This window comes from Ptychodera flava, chromosome 1 (genome assembly GCF_041260155.1).
Source record: "Ptychodera flava strain L36383 chromosome 1, AS_Pfla_20210202, whole genome shotgun sequence".
Taxonomy (NCBI): domain Eukaryota; kingdom Metazoa; phylum Hemichordata; class Enteropneusta; family Ptychoderidae; genus Ptychodera; species Ptychodera flava.
The window spans coordinates 43,001,048-43,021,151 of record NC_091928.1 but is presented as its reverse complement, the minus strand read 5'-3'; the positions used below and the strand labels follow the sequence as shown (position 1 = coordinate 43,021,151).

Here is a 20,104-nt window from a genome sequence, read left to right as displayed (position 1 = left end):
ACAAGATAATCGTAGGAGTAGAATGGGAAACTTGTTTTACTGACAGAGCAAAATTAGCACACCTAAAAGTAAAATTTCATGGCGTATTTACTTATAAGGTCTCATCTGTAAAAACGCGTACTGAACTGACTGACCCCAAACGTGTGTTCACGGTCAATGAGCACAAGTTATTGGAAAATTCACGTTTGTCACGCACACGATGCTGTCAAACAACAACAAAGACAGGCACACTTCTTCGAGAGATATGCCTTCCATACAATTTTTTCCTAGACAGACAAATATTATTTTCCTATCATTTATGCTTCGCGGTCCATAGCACTATGATAATAAGATTATTCCAGGAATAGTAATTGCATATCGTGACCATGCATCATTGTCAATGTTAAGTTGATGCACTGCATCATCAAAAGTGGACACGTCGTTGAAGAGTTTTCATCCAGCATCCTAGAAGAACAGCTACAGGTTTATTGTTGGAAGCCAAATGGCTTTGGACTGCACAGTCTTTCAGACTGGGATGCGACCCAAAATGTTATATTATGTTCATCTGTCTTTTTATCGTTCACTTTTCAGCCACCAGAATATTCAACGAGTACAAGAAGCGGGCTTAGTAGTCTGACCGAATCGACGGCCTGTTCTTTTCCTCACTAACTTAGTGGAGCTGGATGCGAGAGAGACAAACACTCGTGTAGAAGAAATTGACAGCTGAGGGGCCCTACGGGAGGCGGTTTCATAGTGGACAGGGAAGGACAGTGCTGTTTCGATATGAAAACACGAATACGAAGATGCCGCAGCTGAAATTCTCGTCGACGGATTTGAACACAACAGCGACCATGTGTGGCGACGAGTAATATTCAGTATTACTGCGAAGGTCACAAAAGATAAGAGGTGGGTAAAAAAATCGATATTTTTGAAAATGTGTATTTTGTCGAGTGAACGAAATCAAAGCGGATCGTCTATTAAACATGGCGCGTTAAAAAAGCTGGTCTGTGGATGGGTTATACTATGATAATGCGGGCGTATAACGATAACGAGGCCACTGATGTTGGATAACGGTAATTAAATACAAATTATCAAAAGGTAGCGTTACATTGACAAGGCTGTTTTAAGTGACGTTGGACTTGAATTCCGCTTCTGGCTTGAATTACGCGAAGAATTTGTTAGCTTATTGCGCACTCGGCGCAGACGACAGTTGGCCTCAATTGGTGAGCTGCTGTACGTGTGTGTGTTTATGAGAGACGGCACTGGCCTGCTTTCCCGGTCTGTCGCAGCAACAGCAGTTCCCATCGCCCAATCATCAGCAAAGTCTAAATAGGCAAAAATCATTCTTGTTAAATCAACGTTTTTCATGTGAACTAGGCTCATGCAGATACCCAACAGAAGTGTATGTTCAGAACTGACACTTAAGCAAGGCCATCCAATGTAGGAATGGTACAGTGTCGGGTGTCTCATAAAATGGCGGCGTTTTCTTTTCATTTGGAGGCTAGATAACTCATATCACCGCTGTGTTTATATTTTTTGTGGTATCACATTAAACAGTTAATTTAGATTTAATTAACTCTAACTGTCTTGTCTTCACTCTCTCATACCAAATCTCTTTAATGATCACGTCCGCATAGAGATGTAGCAACTGGGTCTGTCTTGTTAGGGCATTTTTGCCCATCCACCATTTTTCTCAGAAATGTATCACGGGTCGTACATTTTTGCTGCTTTTAGTTCCAAATTAAACAGCTTACATAAGGGCGCTCGCGATGTTGCCATGGAGCCGAAAAGAGCGCTGTAATGATCCCCCCTCCCAAGAATGGCTGTGCAGATAGACTGTCTATGGGAAGCCAATACAGGAAAATGACTACAGGAAAATGAATGCATATAAATTAATAGTCTGAACCAGTCGTTTCTGACAACCTATCGATTGTTGTTCCTCGGCAGGGATAGATAGATACTGCATTTTTACAATTTGTTTTGAGTGTGTTTTGCTATATGATTTTTGCTATATGGAACTCAGTTACGGGGAGGGGTTTCCCCCTCTACAACCCCTCTCAAAAAAGAACCCTTAGAATAACAAAGATTTCTTCACTTTAATATTCTTTATCCAAAAATATTCTTATTCAGTTCCTACAACGAATATTACGCTGACCTGAAATTGAACTACGGCACAATTACATTGTTTACGGATGTGGAACATTTTGGACGTGACTGTCAAACTGCGCATGACGGCTACGGTAGAGACGTCGGTTGTAGTCAAGAGTGGATTGTAAAAAAGTCACAGCTAAGAGAGAAAACATAAAATGAAATGGAATATTATAAAAAATAACGCAATCACAATGGAAACAGTAACAGCAACAACATTAAAGATAATAATAACAGCAGTAACGACATCATTTAATTAACGACAACAGGAGCAAGTTTCTACGTTTGATACAGTTTATACAGCAACAACAGCACCAATAATAATAATAATAATAATATAAGTATTATATAGAAATAATAACGCGAATAATAATAGGTTCAATTTCCGTGAAAATTTCACCATAAAGGTATTTTGGGTCGAAAAGACCAAATATGATATCGATTTCACTGCCCCATGTTTCCATGGTAACCATTTTAGGGGTTGAAAACTTCAGTTTTTCTAATATCCCATGAAAAGTTACTTTGATTGATATGAAAATTACCTAGTGGGGGAGTTCGGGTCAGAGAACACAAAAACAAGACTTATCTTAATGTTTCGAGTTGCCATGGTAACTATTTTGGGATTGAAAACGTTACTTTTTCCCTAATTCCTATTAAAGAACTATTGATTGATGTAAAAAAATTGATAATAAGGGTTTTTCTTGTTAGCACACCAAAAAAATCACACTCATTTTAATGTGAGATGTTTCCATGGTAACCATTCAGGAGTAAAAATTACCAGTTTTTCAAAGATTCCACCTAAAATCCAGTAACCAACAGAATATGTTATATCAAAGGGATATTTTGGGTTAGAAAGACCAAATATCCAGTGTAAAAATCCAGTAATCAACAGAAATATTATACCAAAGGGTTATTTTGGGTTAGAAAGACAAAACATGATATCCATTTTTACTTCCCTGTTTCCATAGTAACCTATTTGCATTTTAAATTTCAACTTGCACACCTTTAATACCCAAGGAAACAGGTATAATGGACGACAGTGGGACTCAAAAGTTCTGTGACCTATTAACAACCCGTTTCACTCTCAGAGTTGTTTGCAAATTTTAAAAGTCGCCATGACAACCTGACAACAACATGGCCTTTTCAGCACTGAGACATACTGTAGCAGGGCTAAAAATTAGCCATGGCCTTTTGCCGGGAGGAGGCATAATTTCTGTGTCATTGTGATTGATACATTATTATCAAAATGCAACGAGAATGCGTTTTTATTGGCCATCGTTTCCTGTGCCTGTCATTCAAGTACGTCAGTTCAGATATTGAAACTTTGTTGCAAAGTTCCACCGCACGGCCGGTCGTCTTCGTAATTTCCGGAACAAATTATGTGCCAGCTGGGTTTGACTGCATTTATCTACCTCTTCCCAAAGTGACGGACGGATCTTTCAACCTTTCAGCATGGTGAAAACGCATTTATTGATTCGCCAAAGACCTGTGGATTCGCTTATTTTTGCACAAGTGCTACATGGACATAGGAAAAAGTTCGACTCACCCTTGCCCTCTCGATTGTTGAATACAACCACGGTCCATCATGATGAGAGTTCTCGAATCAAAAACTGTAGCCGTGCTCGAATACAAATGTCTTCTCATTAAATTACGTCATTCTTGATATACAATTGTAAGCATTCCAAATCTGTCACCCTGTTTTTTTCAAAGTTTGGAGAAGGGCAGCATTTCCATCTGAATGATTGAACGACGTGAAACGCAAAATTCCATCGCATATTATCCGGCAATATAGTACACTGTACAGTAGAAATACTTGTATACACTCCAGGTACGTATAACTATAAGCTTATACTCAACAAAATGGCCACAGGCGGCGTGAACTTTCTGAAAGGATTTCCTAAACGTCCTACTTGTTACCTTAGAGACTCACATGTGATGTCCTGAAAAGTATTCTCTGCAGTAATTCCAGTTTCTGTCAACACGCAAAGCTGAATGACACGAGACGTAGTGTGCAGACTACACATTCACGCGCACGTTCACTCAATTGCGCATGCTCATATTGGCATATTACACTGGCAAACGAGTGTGCGCATGCGTACAGTTATATTTGTAGCACAGATCTCGCGGAAACTCATGCCTTTGCTCTATTTCCATCCCAAAACTTCCTTGATTGCTTACAGTTAATGCACATGAACAAAATAAAACCAACAACGTCAGCATAGGGAGAGGGTTTATGGTTTTCGCCACAACTACAAATGCCACATTGAAGATACACTGGCATGGCATAGACTCTCCACAGTCGCTGTGCCTTGTTTTCTACACGCCCGGGCCACGACTGCAACGATGGGCCTGCATTCGAAGGCTACGCTGTGCAGCTCAGCAGCTGTAAGCACAGGGGGTTGTCTACATGTCCGTCCCCAGGGGTGGGTAGGTGTTTCGTTGTATCGCTAATAAAGATATATTCTACCAACCTTTGGTGTTTCGGTCTTAACTTAGCACTGCCCTCGACAATCTTGCGTATACGTTTTATCAACATGCTGCGTCTATTATCTGATGAGTTTGAGTGCCTAATTTGCCAAAGTAATCAAGGGTAAATTACTAATCTGTGGACGCTCTCACCGGATTATCACCGTATTAAATTTGACAAAGTCAACAACGAACGCACCAGCAAGGTATCTTCAGTTATACCTTGCTGGTGCGTACGTTGTTGACTCTGTCAAAGTTAATCTGGTGATAATCTGGTGACAGCGTCCACAGATTAGTAATTTACCTTGCTTACTTTGGCAAATTAGGCACTCAAACTCATCAGATAATAGACTAAATTACTACCCTTGCTTGCCTTGGCGAATTACGCAATCAAACTGGTAAGATAATAGACGCAACACAGTGACAAAACTTCGCTAAAAATTGTCAAAGGACGTACGAAAAAAGAAATCGTTACAAAACGAGCGCTAACATAAGGCAAAGACACCAAAGCTGCAAAGAAAGGTTGGTAATATAACTCTTTATTGGCACTATATATCATAGTAAAACATGTTAAAATAAAATAAACCATAGCAAGAAGAACCCTGTCCTTAGACAAGACACCCCTACCAATGGGGACTGACTTTGTTGCAATTCCCTGTGCTGTAGCAGGCTCTGCCAGACACAGCGACTGTCAGTTTTTGCAAGTATATGAATATTCATAAGGGTTGTGATCTCAAAAGGAACACCTAACTGGGCGGAGAGAATATACGTATGACAATTAGAAGTCACCCCTATTGACAAAATTAAAATTAAAACACCTCTTTTTCAGAATTCCCACAGCTTCAATGAACTGTTATTATATTTCTATATAATACTTATAGCCCCTAAACTTGTAATAATAATAATAATAATAATAATAATAATAATAATAATAATAATAATAATAATGATAAGTAGTAGTAGTAGTAGTAGTAGCAGCAGTAGTAGTAGTAGTAGTAGTAGTAGTAGTAGTAGTAGTAGTAGTAGTAGTAGTAGTAGTAGTATACATGTACCCGTATTCTTAAGAAGACATATGCAGTTCACATGCAGGTGTGAATTGACTTGAGAGAGTTCAACTGAATGTCGATGATGGTTTAAAATAAAAAGCAAGCTTAAAATCGTTGAAACTTTATATTCAAATTGGGAGAAATATTGTGGCATCGATAAACCTCAGCAAAAAACCTCGTATCAAAGGTAGAGGTGATGTCATTCAGTTTATTTCTGAACGTCTGAGCCAACGTTCGCCGGCCAAAACGCTCGGTCAGCTGTTTTGGTTGTTCTCACGAAACATTCTCGCGTAACGGTAGCAGATTCGACTTCAGACGGAAATCACTTTTGAAAAGTCAAAGTGACAATAAGTGTAGCTTTTGATAATATTTTTATTATCTTGTTGTGGCAGCTCAACTAAATGTGTATAAAATGCATTGTTATTCTTGAAAAATACATTCCAGTCTGGACTAACGTTTACTTCTCAACAGTAACATAAGACATTCCACACACACTCCGATTTGTTTTCAACTGAAACACCCGGCATTTTCGCACGATTTTAAGAGAGGGAAAATAAAATTAATGGAAAATACACCAAAGGATAAGCCAATGGAGCCGTAACAAGCACCGCAGAAATTAATGAGGAAATATTTTTCTGACATTTGAAGACGTTCGAATCGATGTAAAGTGAGCTGATGGGCGTGAGATGAAAGGAAGTGGTATGTTAGCAAGCCAAGGCCACTCTGAGGCCAACACTTCTACGTCTGGTCACGAAAAGTGAGGAAAATGACCTTTACAGCGTTGACGGTCGTTGACAAATTACTAGAGCTTCGCAGCGTCATCAGTTTCGTTGTGATGAACAAGTGTATATCCCTGAAAATTGCCACGATAACACTTCAAGATGAAAGGTCACCTCTTACGTGGGCAATTTTGAGCTGACAATGTTTCACCATGTTTATTTTGTTCAAGTAATTTTTGATCAGACGCAAAGTTTGATCTTATCCTTGTTCGAGTATTCACCCGCATAAAAGCCCCATCCTTGTATTCGTCCGCCTAAAGCCCCATACCGGAGAGTCGTTAGAGCTTCCACTTCGGACTGAAATAGTTCAGTAGTTAAGCCGAGCTTTTGGATCTTTCAGATGAAGAATCTTGGTTAGTTTTATCGTCACAGTTGTCATGCATGATTTCTTATAACAGCTGAGGATATTGATGTTTTGCCTGTATCGGAGGAGAAAGGATAGTGTCTTCATTTTAACATGTACTGCCATCATCCTCTTTAACTCCGCATAGGGTTGGGAGAAAATGAAAGTCGGCTGGGATTCATTTTCGTTCGTTTGCTTTGTTTTGTCGTTCGTCGACCAGCTTTCAAAATGCAAATGGCGATGGCGCGCGCTTTTAGGATACGCACGCATACGACAGACTTAAGAGCGGAAACTGCCACCACAACAACAAACGAAATTCAGCGACGAGTGAGTGTTGAACAGAAATGTACATTTCTTCACCACCCGATCATCACTTCAACACGATATCTTCACTCACAAAGAATCCGAAATCCGACGGGGCTATGGCCGCACATAGTAAAGCGAAGGGGTGATGGACAAAGCACAACGCCCGACAAAATCTGTCAATGACTTGACAGAATAACGCAAACGTGAACACAAGCTCTCTCATAGTCTACTTCCCGATGAAGACCAAGAGACCGAGCCCCGCGACCATCCTATTTTTAATTTTTCTAAATTGTTTCCACTGAAGTCGCATAGCTATCAGGTTCAACAAGGATTTAGTTCAAGATAGAATGCGCACCTGAACAGATATTAGGACTTTCAAATGTTCACAATCCTTTTGTGATCCACCGCTCGTGTGGGATCATTTCGCATCTATTGAAGTGAATAAGCTTTTTACTGTCTTATTTTATTGCAATAATGGAAAATTTATTTTCCCCGTAGACTTAACACAGAGGAGGTGGCGTTTTGAATTTCAAATATCGGTAAATTAGGGTAATTTGATTGCGTAGTGCGAAAATTTTTTTGCGGTGATATCGATTATTATTCCTGATTTTGAAAAAAAATGGTTGAAATTTTCCTTGAGGAAAGTTCGAGTGAAAGTTTCAGTCTTTCAATTTCGAGGCGCATACCTTTTAGTTTAAAAGACAAATTTGAATGAGAAATAATAAAACTCTGTACAAGAGTATTTGTAGCTATTTACAGAGTGGATGCCCAGCTTCTTTTCCCGCCAATGCTTGGAGGCATATTTCGATATGAGAAGCTGGGAATGTTTTGCGACACCCGCCACGGGTATAGTATCAGCTTGTAAGACAGCAAAAAATTCTCTACAAAGTCATCTATACTTCCATCCCAGTGGTATACAGAGCCTGCAGCGATATCCAAGAGAATTCTCAATTTGCACAAGATCGTCTTATGTCATGTTTTCAGCTACATTTGACGTAATGTAATATGCATTACCGATATCATTTAGTCTATTGTCACCATGTAAAATTTTAAAATGTAAAGCAATGACACCGCTATGAATATGATCGCGCTACCATGGTCAAAGAACGTGCAAAGTTTCCCGCCAAATCAAGCTGGCTGTTTTATCATAACCTCCACAGAGACCATACAGTGCAATGTCGCTATGTTATAAAACTAAGTTTAGCCATAAAGTATGGAGAATTAAATGGTGAATGTATTGTAATGAGACCATGCTTGGCTTTCAATGGCAAATCTGCCTTAAACGTACTGGTTACTATGGTTACTACTTCTCCTCTCTCGACACACTCCAAAGTCGGCCACCGATGATAATGGCTTGAATGTGTGTCTAGTCGAGTGGGTCTCTTGAAATTCTAGGACGATCCATAAGTGCTGAGGGTTCGAGACACGAGGAATATTATTATCGACGTCTCGACCTCTCAGCAATATCTTCGTAGAGGTGACAGTATTGACTTTGGTCATGAACCAAATATGTTAGTTTCGCTGTGGTTTTCCATTCTGTCAAAGTTTCGTCGTCGCCTTCAAATCGAATTCTTGGGTTTCACTTTTGGAATAATTTTGCCATAGTTTGAAGCACGGTCACTCCGCTGTGTTTGAAGCAAGTCGCTAAGGGAGGTGTGTTTGGTGGTAACATCCTTTGAGGTAATGTCTTCAGTTTGCGCTGAGGGCAAAATGGTGAATGAGATAAGCGGTATGTAGAAGGCAGTGTGAGTCCTTTACTATAAACCGATTAGCAGAGTCATTTGAAATCTATATCAAACGAGGATTGTGACCCTGAAAAAACTGATGGAGCAATGTAACTGTCGTGAGGTCTGTGACGTTTGACCTCAGCAGTAAATTGTACTGCCGGAAATATCAGCCATAGCTGCATGCTGTACGTTCACTAGAGTTCATGGGATCACGCCTGTCTCACTGTAAGTGTTCACGCGGATCCAAACATCAGTTCTACTGTGCAGATGTGTCGATTCTCATCACAAAGCAAGTGCCATAATTTACTGAGTTCTTTGTGATTTCGTGATGTATCCGTATGGACGATGATACAGAAGAAGAGAGACAAACCAAACTTGCAAAATCTTGGTCGTGAAAGCGGTTTCTGTCGCCCACGGCCACAATCGGCTTATCTCATTGAAGCGAGGAATTTAGGACACAGGCTGACTCTATAAAGCGGATTTACGGGTGAAATGTATTATTTATTAAGAGATGACATGATGTGCCGACAGACGAGTTTTGACAGGTGTTGTTGAACAGTGCCAACATTTGGTCTTGCGAACAACTAATCCCATTTGCTCCTCCATATCACTTATTGCCGCTTTTCATGCACATTTGATACGGTAGGACATTGACCCGTGGTTGTTTATGTGACATTTACTTCTCAATGATTCGTTTCGGTATGACGTGTTTAGCGTTTGACTTTTCACGTTTCGATCTTTTAGAACCTTTTGGCTTAGCATCGTATCCGATATGCTCTTATCAAATTACATTTATCAAAAAGAAATATGGTTTTTGTGCTTACCTAACCTTTCCTATCATGGACCGAACTCTTTTGTGAGATTAATTTTTCTAAATGAGACTATGATAGCGTATATGATAGACATCTTGTCCAGCTCTACCCTCCCTCAGGCTGTCGAATTATCTTTCCTCCAGTGCAGTGTCTTTAATGGCAGGACCAAGGGGTCAACAAGCAAACAATTCGATCTCCGATCTTACTTACAGACAAAAATTATGTGCCAATTGGAGGCTGGAATTCGAAGAGACATGTCAGGACTGTAATTTGGCACCTGATGGCTATGCACCGCCTACTCAAAGTACGTAAGCTCGAAAGTATTTCCCACCATTTTCTCAGCATGCTTCCCGCCTTTTTCTCTGTTTTTAAAATGATACAAATAGTTTGATAACGTAAGATTTGAACCCCCAGAAGATAACGAAACTTTAAACGTAACTGTACCTGTGTCTTTGAGCGATGTGCGATAGTAATGGGAGGGGTCATCCCGACTGTAGCTGGGCGTATTGGACATATACAATGGGTCTGTTGCTATGCACAGCATATCCCAACATATCCAACATTTTACTGTAAAATGGCGACTATATACCGGAACTGGTGACCGCGGCTGAAGCAGCTTCATAATAAACAAAGGGATGCAACCAACATTTATTTGAGTCTTGCAGCGATTAGAAAGCTACAAAACAGGTGAACTATTAACATGCACCATATGCTGGATTTGCTGTACATTTACTCTACATTCATCACCAATTCCTGGGAAGAGGCGATTTTTGTCAACAAGAAAGCCGCGCAGCCGCAGACGGAACGACCCCCTGCCTTTAATGCATGTAAAGTCCAAGATGCGAAGCGCGAAGGTTAGTCTCCCAGTAGTTTTTGGAGGAAGGGTCCCTGCTCGAGTAAATATCCTTGATCAGCGGAAGTTAAAAACTGGTAAAAAGTCAAGGCCACAATACACAGTCAACCGTACACCCCTAAATCGCAAATTTCCATCTGTGTAATGTCTGTAAACATACCAGGCCCGGCAGGTTTTCAAAGAATATGTTTAACCCATGGCTGTATCTTACAAACATAATACTGACAGGCACCAAGTTTTGTTTATGTTGATATCACGTGGCTATGATGATTGAAACGTGACATTAGAGCGACCCCATGGTCGTGTGTCGCGATACCTGTTATATACACAGCGTGTACTCTAGTCTTTCCACCGCCAAGGAGCTCTGATTTGGCGCACACGTCCCACTAAGCTTACATTCCTTGTACCTTTAAAAGTCCTATTCAAATACACTGTGTTTTGTTCTTATGAAAACATCAGAAAACCTAAACGCGCGAGGGCGCAAAACAAAGGATATGCATGTTTGTTACGCAACAAAATAATGCGATATCTTTAGATATTTCTTGAAAATGCCGACGATCAAACAATAAACAATACTCAGTAATCTACTGTGCTTTTTAATATCCTAGATGTTAACATACTTTACCAGAGTTCTGTGCATAGCAAGGCAACACACAAGGAAGAAACAGGATATTACTCCTCTTGTAGTTTTTTATGTTGTCCCGGTGATAACCTCGGCGAAATAAGCTAAACTAGCTGATATTTATCTAAAATTTTAAAGAAAATAATCAGGAATTTTCAGAAGGTAATGTTGATATGGCGTTGCGACAAAGAACACGCTGAAATAACGTATCTTGCCACTGACCCCTCCCTGCCGCTCAACCACCTCCATAAATGTAAATGTTGTTGAAAGGGATCTTTTAGCCTAGTGTATTTAATTTTGTTCTATTTATATCGTAAGCATAACGCAGGCTGTAAAATGTCCCATACGTTTGCATATGTCGGATATCGGCCGAAAGATGGCGAATATATATTCTTTAAGACTTGTCACTCTCATCCTGTCCATCGTTAGTGTGAACGTTATAGACAGTTGTGCTAAGGTTGTACACGCCTTCAAAATCTGCCTCATCTTTCCTCGATGAAACTTTCAATCATTCTCTTATCAAATCAAGAGCAAAAACAAGGGACCAACTTGCGAACTTTGGTACTAGAGAAACAAATTAAATAAGTTAACACTTACCGATATGTGAAATTCAAATGGCCGCCATCCCCGTGTTAACTCGACGGGGAAAAGAAAATTTTCGAAATTCGGAAAAACTACATCGGGCCATTTCTTTAATCCAAAAGCTTAAAATGAACCTGCACAAGGTAGAGCAGAACAGGATTGAAAAAAAACTGGAGAGTGCGAACATCTGTATCTGAGGCACATTCTACCTTAAAGGTATAGTCACCTGTAATTTAAATATGCCCATATATGGTCAAAGTGGCGTTCCTTGGTATTCAAAATGCCCATGTGAGGGCGCTGTTTTAAAAAGCCGCCACCCGCTTAAAATCTGTGATTGGTTAGATTTTCTCTTTCCATGGTAACTGTGGCGAAATTGGAACAGGTGATAGTATACCTTTAACGTGAACCCCTGTTTGATCGTTAATGTTTGTAGACACACAGACAAATACCAATTTTTTAATCTCAGATATAAGCTTACAATCCACATTTATACACCTTTTAACGATCTCATTTCCAATATCATAAATTTATCATGGCGACGAGCAGACGACAACCTGCATCGAATGCACCTACAGACGCTGTGGTAACCGTAGTACAGATGCAACAGAAACTCTGCACACTAGGTTTGTTTCGCTCACAGTCGCTGCTGACTCGCAAAATATCTATGACAAAATATTGCACGTATTTGTATCGATTGCGTCGTTGTCTTGCTGTTAAGAATTTTTCTCTGAGTGAAGCATGCAATTTTTGTAAAACGAACAACATTTCTGTCAGATAAGCTTATGCTTATATATTCAGTGGCTCTGGTAAACGTACAACGGGCCGGAAGTAGCAACTCTGCATGATATACACAGGTCAGAAGAATTCACAGAAACTGTAAAAACGCGGGAAAATTATCCAGACGGTGATGAAATTCTTCTGTCTTCTTGAGTTAAATTGAGGATGCCAGGGCATGGTTTGTATGCGCCGTGCCGTAAAAATGATCGTAAGTAAAACGGTCACCATGTCAACAGTGTTCATATTAACCTTATAAGCGTAGTCTTTTGAGAGCGCTTTCACCCGTGTCTCCCTTGAAATGATCGTGGAGATGAGAGCAGCAGCTGCTATAACACCGAGGGCTAATCTTAACAATTCTGCCTTATTTGCAAGCTACAAAATACGCGTACTATTTCTTACCACGCATGAGTAATGGAATGGAGCGGTTCATAGCTTGTCGCCATGGAAACTGCGATATCATTCTTCACAGCAGATAAGAAAATAGATGCTTCAGCCACGGGGAGTTAAACGTGATCACGTTAGCGATGTTCAGCCGCCATTTTTTTTCAAAATTCTGCTCATTTTCACCAGCTAGGTGTTAAACCGGAGGAAAGAAGGGTGCTGTATATTGTAAACACGGTTGCACTACCAGGAGATATTTTGTCGTATATTCTTCCCGCCCACAGGGCTCTGCACATATGTGGGAGAACTTATAGAAATAAACACTGCAAAAGACAACACCAATTGAATCAGTATAAAAAAAGATATTTCTTGACTGTTTGTTCTCAAAGATCAAGCATTGACACTTGTTCTGCTGATGTGGTAAATTAAATATCGTTATTTTAATTAATTATTTTTGTGAACGTTTGATAACATCAGTGATGATCAATATAAAGATAGGCAGACTGGTCAGATCGTTGAGAAAACAATATTGGAGGATGCAAAGTATTTTCAACAAGGTTTACATACGAAACTAATAAAAACTATACCGTATCTGTTATCGCTTCCAAAAATATACACACACACGTGTAAGAAACGTGCACCATATGCATGCGTACGTGCGGACATACACGTATCCCTATATGTACAGGCCTGCACGTCACACTAAAACCAAATACACAGTGAGAATTAGAATAATGCGTTTATACCACACATCATTATATTTCCGAAATTGTTCCAGTTGTCTTATCATTTGGCAGCCGCTGGCAAAAATGAAACACTATATGTTTCATATCAAGATAGTATTCGAAATTAGGTTAGAGGTGTCGGGATGCACACATTAGAAAGACGTGCCACCCAAGGATATATATATATATATATATATATATATATATATATATATATATATATATATATATATATATATAATATCGTGTGGAATTCTAGTGTTTGATGACAAAGACAGAGCGTTATGAACAAGAACAAAAATTATATATATATATATATATATATATATATATATATATATAATATATATATATATGTCTCTGTTTGTCTATTTTCATGCAATACATAGATGTTTAATAACTCTATTTAGCATTCTTGAACCACGTTTATCCTGCAGATAAAGTTCCAAACTAGATTACTATTACTCATTCGTTATCTGAGTTATATGAGTTTGCTGCTTTTATTTGAATGTTTCTCGTGTGTAACTTTTGTTTTTGTGTTGTGGTCGGGTCGCATATGTTGTGTATATTTCTTTCAAGTCTGTTATTTATACTTTTTGACCCATGTTTTATGAATGAGTAGGTGGTTAAATTAATAAATAAAGAAGTAAAGAAACAAACAAACAAACAGTAAGTAAATCATCATGAATTGATATGAATATGTAAATACATAAAATAAATAAACAAATTAAATGAATAAATGAATAAACGTAACTCAAATTAATTAATTTCAATATCCTTCATATTATGGCGTGATCTTGATGGCAAAAAATCAGTCAAAATTTGATTCACAAGTCAGTGTGAATTGGTTTTCAAATCTTAAGCCAAATTAATGTTAAATGCAGACATATTTCTGGAATTGCATTTTTGTTTTAGTTGTGCGTTTATTTGTAATTGTTCGTTACCTTTATTCAAAAATAAGATGTGACGGTTACTTGCACTTTAAGTATTAGATAAAGCTTGCGACAGTTAAAAATCATTTGGCGGCACACTTTTGTGTTAACAACCCATTTCAACAGTACACCTTCATACATAGATATTGATAAAGCGAATATATATCAGGACTAAGGAGTACAAAGGTGGTAAATTGAATGAACATATAGTTCAGAGCAAAATTAAATTTACGTCTAGCTAACACAACAACACACCTGGCGCAAACGCAGCAAGACACAGTGGGTGGGCGCAATGGCAGACTGTTAGGTACACATGAACAGTTCGTTTCGACACTACCCTGTGTTAATAATGCAAAATGAAAACGGGGGTAACCATGGCAATTCTTCTGCTGACGCGTTTTTCTCAGAAAGGGAGCAATTATATATCCTTGGATAATGTGTCCAACAGTAGTGGAAACCTTCAAATCGTAAACGCGATGTCATTATGTTTTCTATACATTCGTCATCGAGTTTGATTATATACATATTGTGGGAAAAAATGTGTATCTAGTTCGACCTCTCCTATTAAATAAGGTGGAATAATACGGAAATTGTATCAGTCAAGCGACAACAGTGGTTTTTTCGGCAGAGAAAATGTGTGCAACATCTGGCATGCTCCATTATGTAACTGTCGCATTTTGCTTCAATCATGAACTTATCAAAGCTTGTTGGTAAAACCAGATGCAAGATAAAATGGACGATTCGCTGTCACAACGAACTACCGTTTCAACATTCATTATCATTGTCATTTTATATCTGAATTAAGTTGCCAGTTATCGGTATACACGGATACATTGAGTACATTGAATAAGCACTGTGCAGGCAAACATTCCATTGCCACTGTTTGCTTCGCCACATTTGGCTATCACAGTTGAAACCAATTTACTTTCAGATGACGTATTGCATCACGTGACGTTGCTCTGCTTACACTTCTGTACATTCCGTACGGTTTTAGTTTTAGCAGCCAGATATTAAAACAAATACAACCAACAGATAGCTGGCATGGGTAAACATAAAATATATACCCAGGCCTCGCCGTGAGAAGAGACAGAGGTTAAGAAGCCTAATCTACTGAACGTACCCGAGCGTTTTGGATATTTTCAAAAATAATCGTGCGGATTTAGCTACTGTTTCCCTTGGTTCACAATGAGCAAAACTTCCCTACAGATGCACTCCCCTACCTATGTATTCTATATTTTGGAAGCATCGTGCGGCAAAGAGGTGTCTGATTTTCCGCACCACAGAATCAGCCTGAGTGAAGGGCAAGGAGCCATGTCCGCAGTCCGTTTTGCGTCGTCGCCAGCAAACCCATTTCTTAAGGGTTCATCAGCTTTATTTGAACAAAGTGATTAACTTAATACAACTTTAAAAGGAAAGCAAAGGACTGAATCAAACAAACAGTCAATGTCAACAATGTAAGAACCATGGATTGAGGACTGCCGCTAATGGTCATAACACCATGGCAAGCACGAACTGCATTCAGTCCGGGAGTTGCCGTTAATTCAGTATTAACACTTGATATAATATATCATTATATATAATAATTATATAATAAATTATTTAATATAATATATAAGAAATAATATACTTAATTTTGATAAACATTTATATAATATATAATTATCTATAATAGTTATGATAAAATATTTAGTATAATATACAGTAACATATAAAAATAATATAATATTTAATATTGACGCATAATTTAAAGCGATTGTGTATAGGAATAATGTATCCAGGGGAACTTGCACAAGTTTATTTCACTGAAGAAATAAATTTTCACTCCAATAAAATGTATGTGAAGAGTCACTCCGATAAAATGTATGTGAAGAGTCCGATGCAACAACTAACAATGCTATGAAATATTCGTAAATATACCGATTGCAACAATCTGGTAAGTCCCTGGAATATATGACGTCAGAGGCTGATAACATCGACAATGACACATCTGTTCACGAGATTATCTCAACTTGTCCATTTTATAAACAATTGCAAGACAATCTGGTGCTGTATGGGTTTAGATCCAGAGACGCATGACTGCATTAAGCCAGCGCATTTTAGCGTCGCAGCCGAGGAGTATTCTAAAGTTCCCTACGCCTGTCGATGCTCGTTTCCAGGGAACGCAAGTGTCAGATGTGACATGATAAAGTTGAATTGGATTGCCCGATTACAACTAGGCCCGTCATGTAAACGGTAATTGAGATATGTCAATATTGATTTTTCTCGTACGAGCCTGAGCGACGGCGAGTCCGACCGTGGTGCGGAGGCGGTAGAAAACCAAGTTCCTACGGGAGAACTTTGGTTTAGTCGTGCAGCATCTTAACTTTCTAATCCAGTCGATGATATTCATCGTTTTCAGTGACCCACTTTGATGTGTAATCATGATAACGAGACGATCATTCATACGTAAGGCGTATCTTTATCGAGCTACTCATCCATTTTAGTTCTCTCGTTTAATTTGTGTTAAGCCATTCTACGGCAAAGTGAGCGAGCGGAATTAGCAGGCATTTTATTGATTTGTCTATGGCTTAGTTAGTTTGTGTCCTCACAAATATTACATGGTATTATTTTTTCCATCATATTATTATATTTTTAGTAGACATTGCTCGATAAAATTACATGGGCAAAACTCAAGTGATGCATTCGCTGCATGTGTGCACGACATAGTGTTCACCCACGTAGTGTTCTAAACACGGAGTACTTGAGCGAGTTAAACTGGAAGATTTAACAAACAAACTAATTGTGTCGTCTCAAAATAGCAAGTTAATTAGGTTCCCTTTAGTGGTTTACAGCTGCTGTATCGTTTGTAGCGCCCGCCTGAAGTACATTCAGAATTTATTGCGCCGTTTTGCTTCTGTTCCCCCCTTTATTAAATAAGTCACACGCGGTAAGATCTGAAGAGACGTACGAGAGATAAATCTTATTATTGCCCTTCAGACCAAAATTCACATCTTAACACCACTTTTTCATTATGTAAAAATGTTACTCTCATAAACGAGCGAATAGCATCCATATGTTTCTTGACAGCTAGCGTTCCAGTTTTGTTTAGGGATAGCAGGCCTATATTTGAATGGACAACAATAACATATTCTACCATATGGTTCAACATGAGTGTGTGTTTACTAGTAGCCATTGGCCACTTTGTGACCGTAAAGGTAGTTGATCATTTCACTTGAATGTGCACCTCCACGAGTTCAACGTGATTCAAATTTTATCCCGAAATTAGCAGTGACACCCCTTCTGTGATTGAATCATGCATGAACAGTTGAACTTTATAATTCGCCAACAGATCCTTTCTAACTCAGCGAAGTCATCAGAACATTCTCGTATTTGATGTAAAGTTTTGACAAATTATACCAATTATTGTACTTGACGCGATTTCATATGTCGATAGGACAAAGTTGACAATTCCGCAAACATATAGCTGAATTCGAAGCCAATCAGCGCAGAGTATACGCGTTGTATTCAAAGTATGTAAGTCAAAACTATCACTTTCCTAATTTATCATCTGATTCATTTCTAAGAGGGAAGAATGTTGCAATATATTTTATTTATGACTGTCTTGTAATGGTTACAAAAAGTTCCGTGCACCATATCATGTTATTAGGCCTACATTGTACAAAATGTGCCATTATAAAGGTATTGCAAAGGTATGGTTCAAGTTGAATAGTAAAATAGACATGCCCCATACTTGGGTAGAGTAACTTTGCTGGACAGGGGTGCACTTAAAGGTATACAGTCACCTGTAATCTAAATGTGCCCATATATGGTCAAAGGGGCGTTCCATGGTATTCAAACTGCCCATGTGAGGGCGCTGTTTTTAAAAAACGGCCACCCGCTTAAAATCTGAAATTGGTTAGATTTTCTCTTTCCATGGTAACTGTGGCAAAATTGGAACAGGTGACAGTGTACCTTTAAGGCCAAAAAAAGATTGTTTCTGGTCACCGCGCGCGTCATGTCAGAATCTGCGCGCCATGGCTTTTTTTGGGCAGGAGGTATATATTCATCAGTACAGCTATCCTTGATATCCCCTTGCATGTCCAAAGTGCTAAAAAAAAACTGAAGTATTATGCAGTCAGTAATAATAATTGTTGTATCAATAGTGCCAACCCAGTATTGTTAGGAATAAAATAAAGGGCGAAAAAAAGAAAAGAAACCCACGTCGCCGCAACACTTTTGCTGAATGTCAAGGACCAGAAATTTTTTTGCCTATATGATCATTTCTAAAAAAAGACAATGAAAGTCCTGTCAAAGAAAGCAGGTCATTGTGATAAAATTCACGCTAGAAGAAACCCCATGACAGATAATTTCAGGGCGAATTATTCGAGTCGCTGAAAAGAAATGTTCTTGTCAATTTCTTATCACACGAACGGAATTTCTACTCTATGAAGCTTGCTATGCCAAAGACTGCAAAGTGCCTCTAACATCATGTTGCGACAAAGACTCTTTCAGGGTATCTAACTAAATTATTCAGTCTATATATCAACCGCATAGGTAGATAGGCTTTGCCCTTGTGCGACTAACAAGAAGACCAGATCACATGGCACACCAATTACAGTTTTACATATAGCCTGACATTTAAAGTATCTTTTGACTTGCTCCTAGTATCGATTTCTCGTGAGTAAGATGATCACTGTCCGTACATAGTGTCAATTCATGATCCTAAACCCACATACGAAATAAGTAATGCTGCTCTTGTTTAAAGGTAATACTGTCACCTGTTCCAATTTTGCCGCAGTTACCATGGAAAGAGAAAATCTAACCAATGACACATTTTAAGCGGGTGGCCGCTTTTTAAAACAGCGCCCTCACATTTTGAATACCGAGGAACGCCCCTTTGACCATATATGGGCATATTTAGATTACAGGTGACTGTATACCTTTAACACTAATGCTTTTAGATTTCACTCCTTTAAACGTGGCTCTGACAGGAGTATTTTCACCCCGGCGGGACAGGAGTCTACTGAATCTACAGACCTACTAACCTAACTCCATCTGTGCCTCACATTTTCGATTTATATCATCCCTCCAATTGTCGATGGATACTCCCTTCTACTTGAGGTCTTGAAATGTTAAAAGGAAGCGGTCGTCGGAACTGCGCATGAGCGACTTTCTTGTTTATAAGCAATGTATTTCATGCACTATCTACATATGCATTATATCATCATAGCTGCGACATTTAAATTTTACGATATATATTATGACAAACATGTTTTTAACTTTCATCAATCTCCAACCTACCTTTGATACAGTGTTTATATTGATCATAGGGGTCCCCAGTGACCTTTGAGCGCAGTGTGGACGACTGTCTTCCTTTAAGGCAACGGAGTTAGCGTATCTGGAAGTCGAAACACTGCGGGAGATAGTTTTGGATATATTAGTTTCAGACTTGACAGCTGCCATGAAAAGTTGTAAACAAGGGGTGTAGACCTTGTGATATTTACTTTTTGACATTATTGGTTTTCCTCTGTTTTACTCAGTCAATAATGTTAAAATTCAAATCAAGCGGAAGTTACAACAGCAAGCTGCATTTATTGTACGCAAAAAAACGGGATGCAATCAAATCACCATTTGCAATGATTATGTG

The 20,104-nt window shown here is 38.8% G+C and overlaps 1 protein-coding gene across 1 annotated transcript in view; it reads left to right on the top strand.

The window, feature by feature from the left end:
- LOC139138135 (probable G-protein coupled receptor 19) overlaps window positions 1–20,104 on the top strand; it is a 65,711-nt gene that overhangs the window by 10,336 nt on the left and 35,271 nt on the right. Inside the window, exon 2 of the mRNA XM_070706370.1 lies at window positions 571–885. The gene's annotated coding sequence lies outside the window, so the exon portion shown is untranslated. The remainder of the gene's footprint in view (window positions 1–570; window positions 886–20,104) is intronic.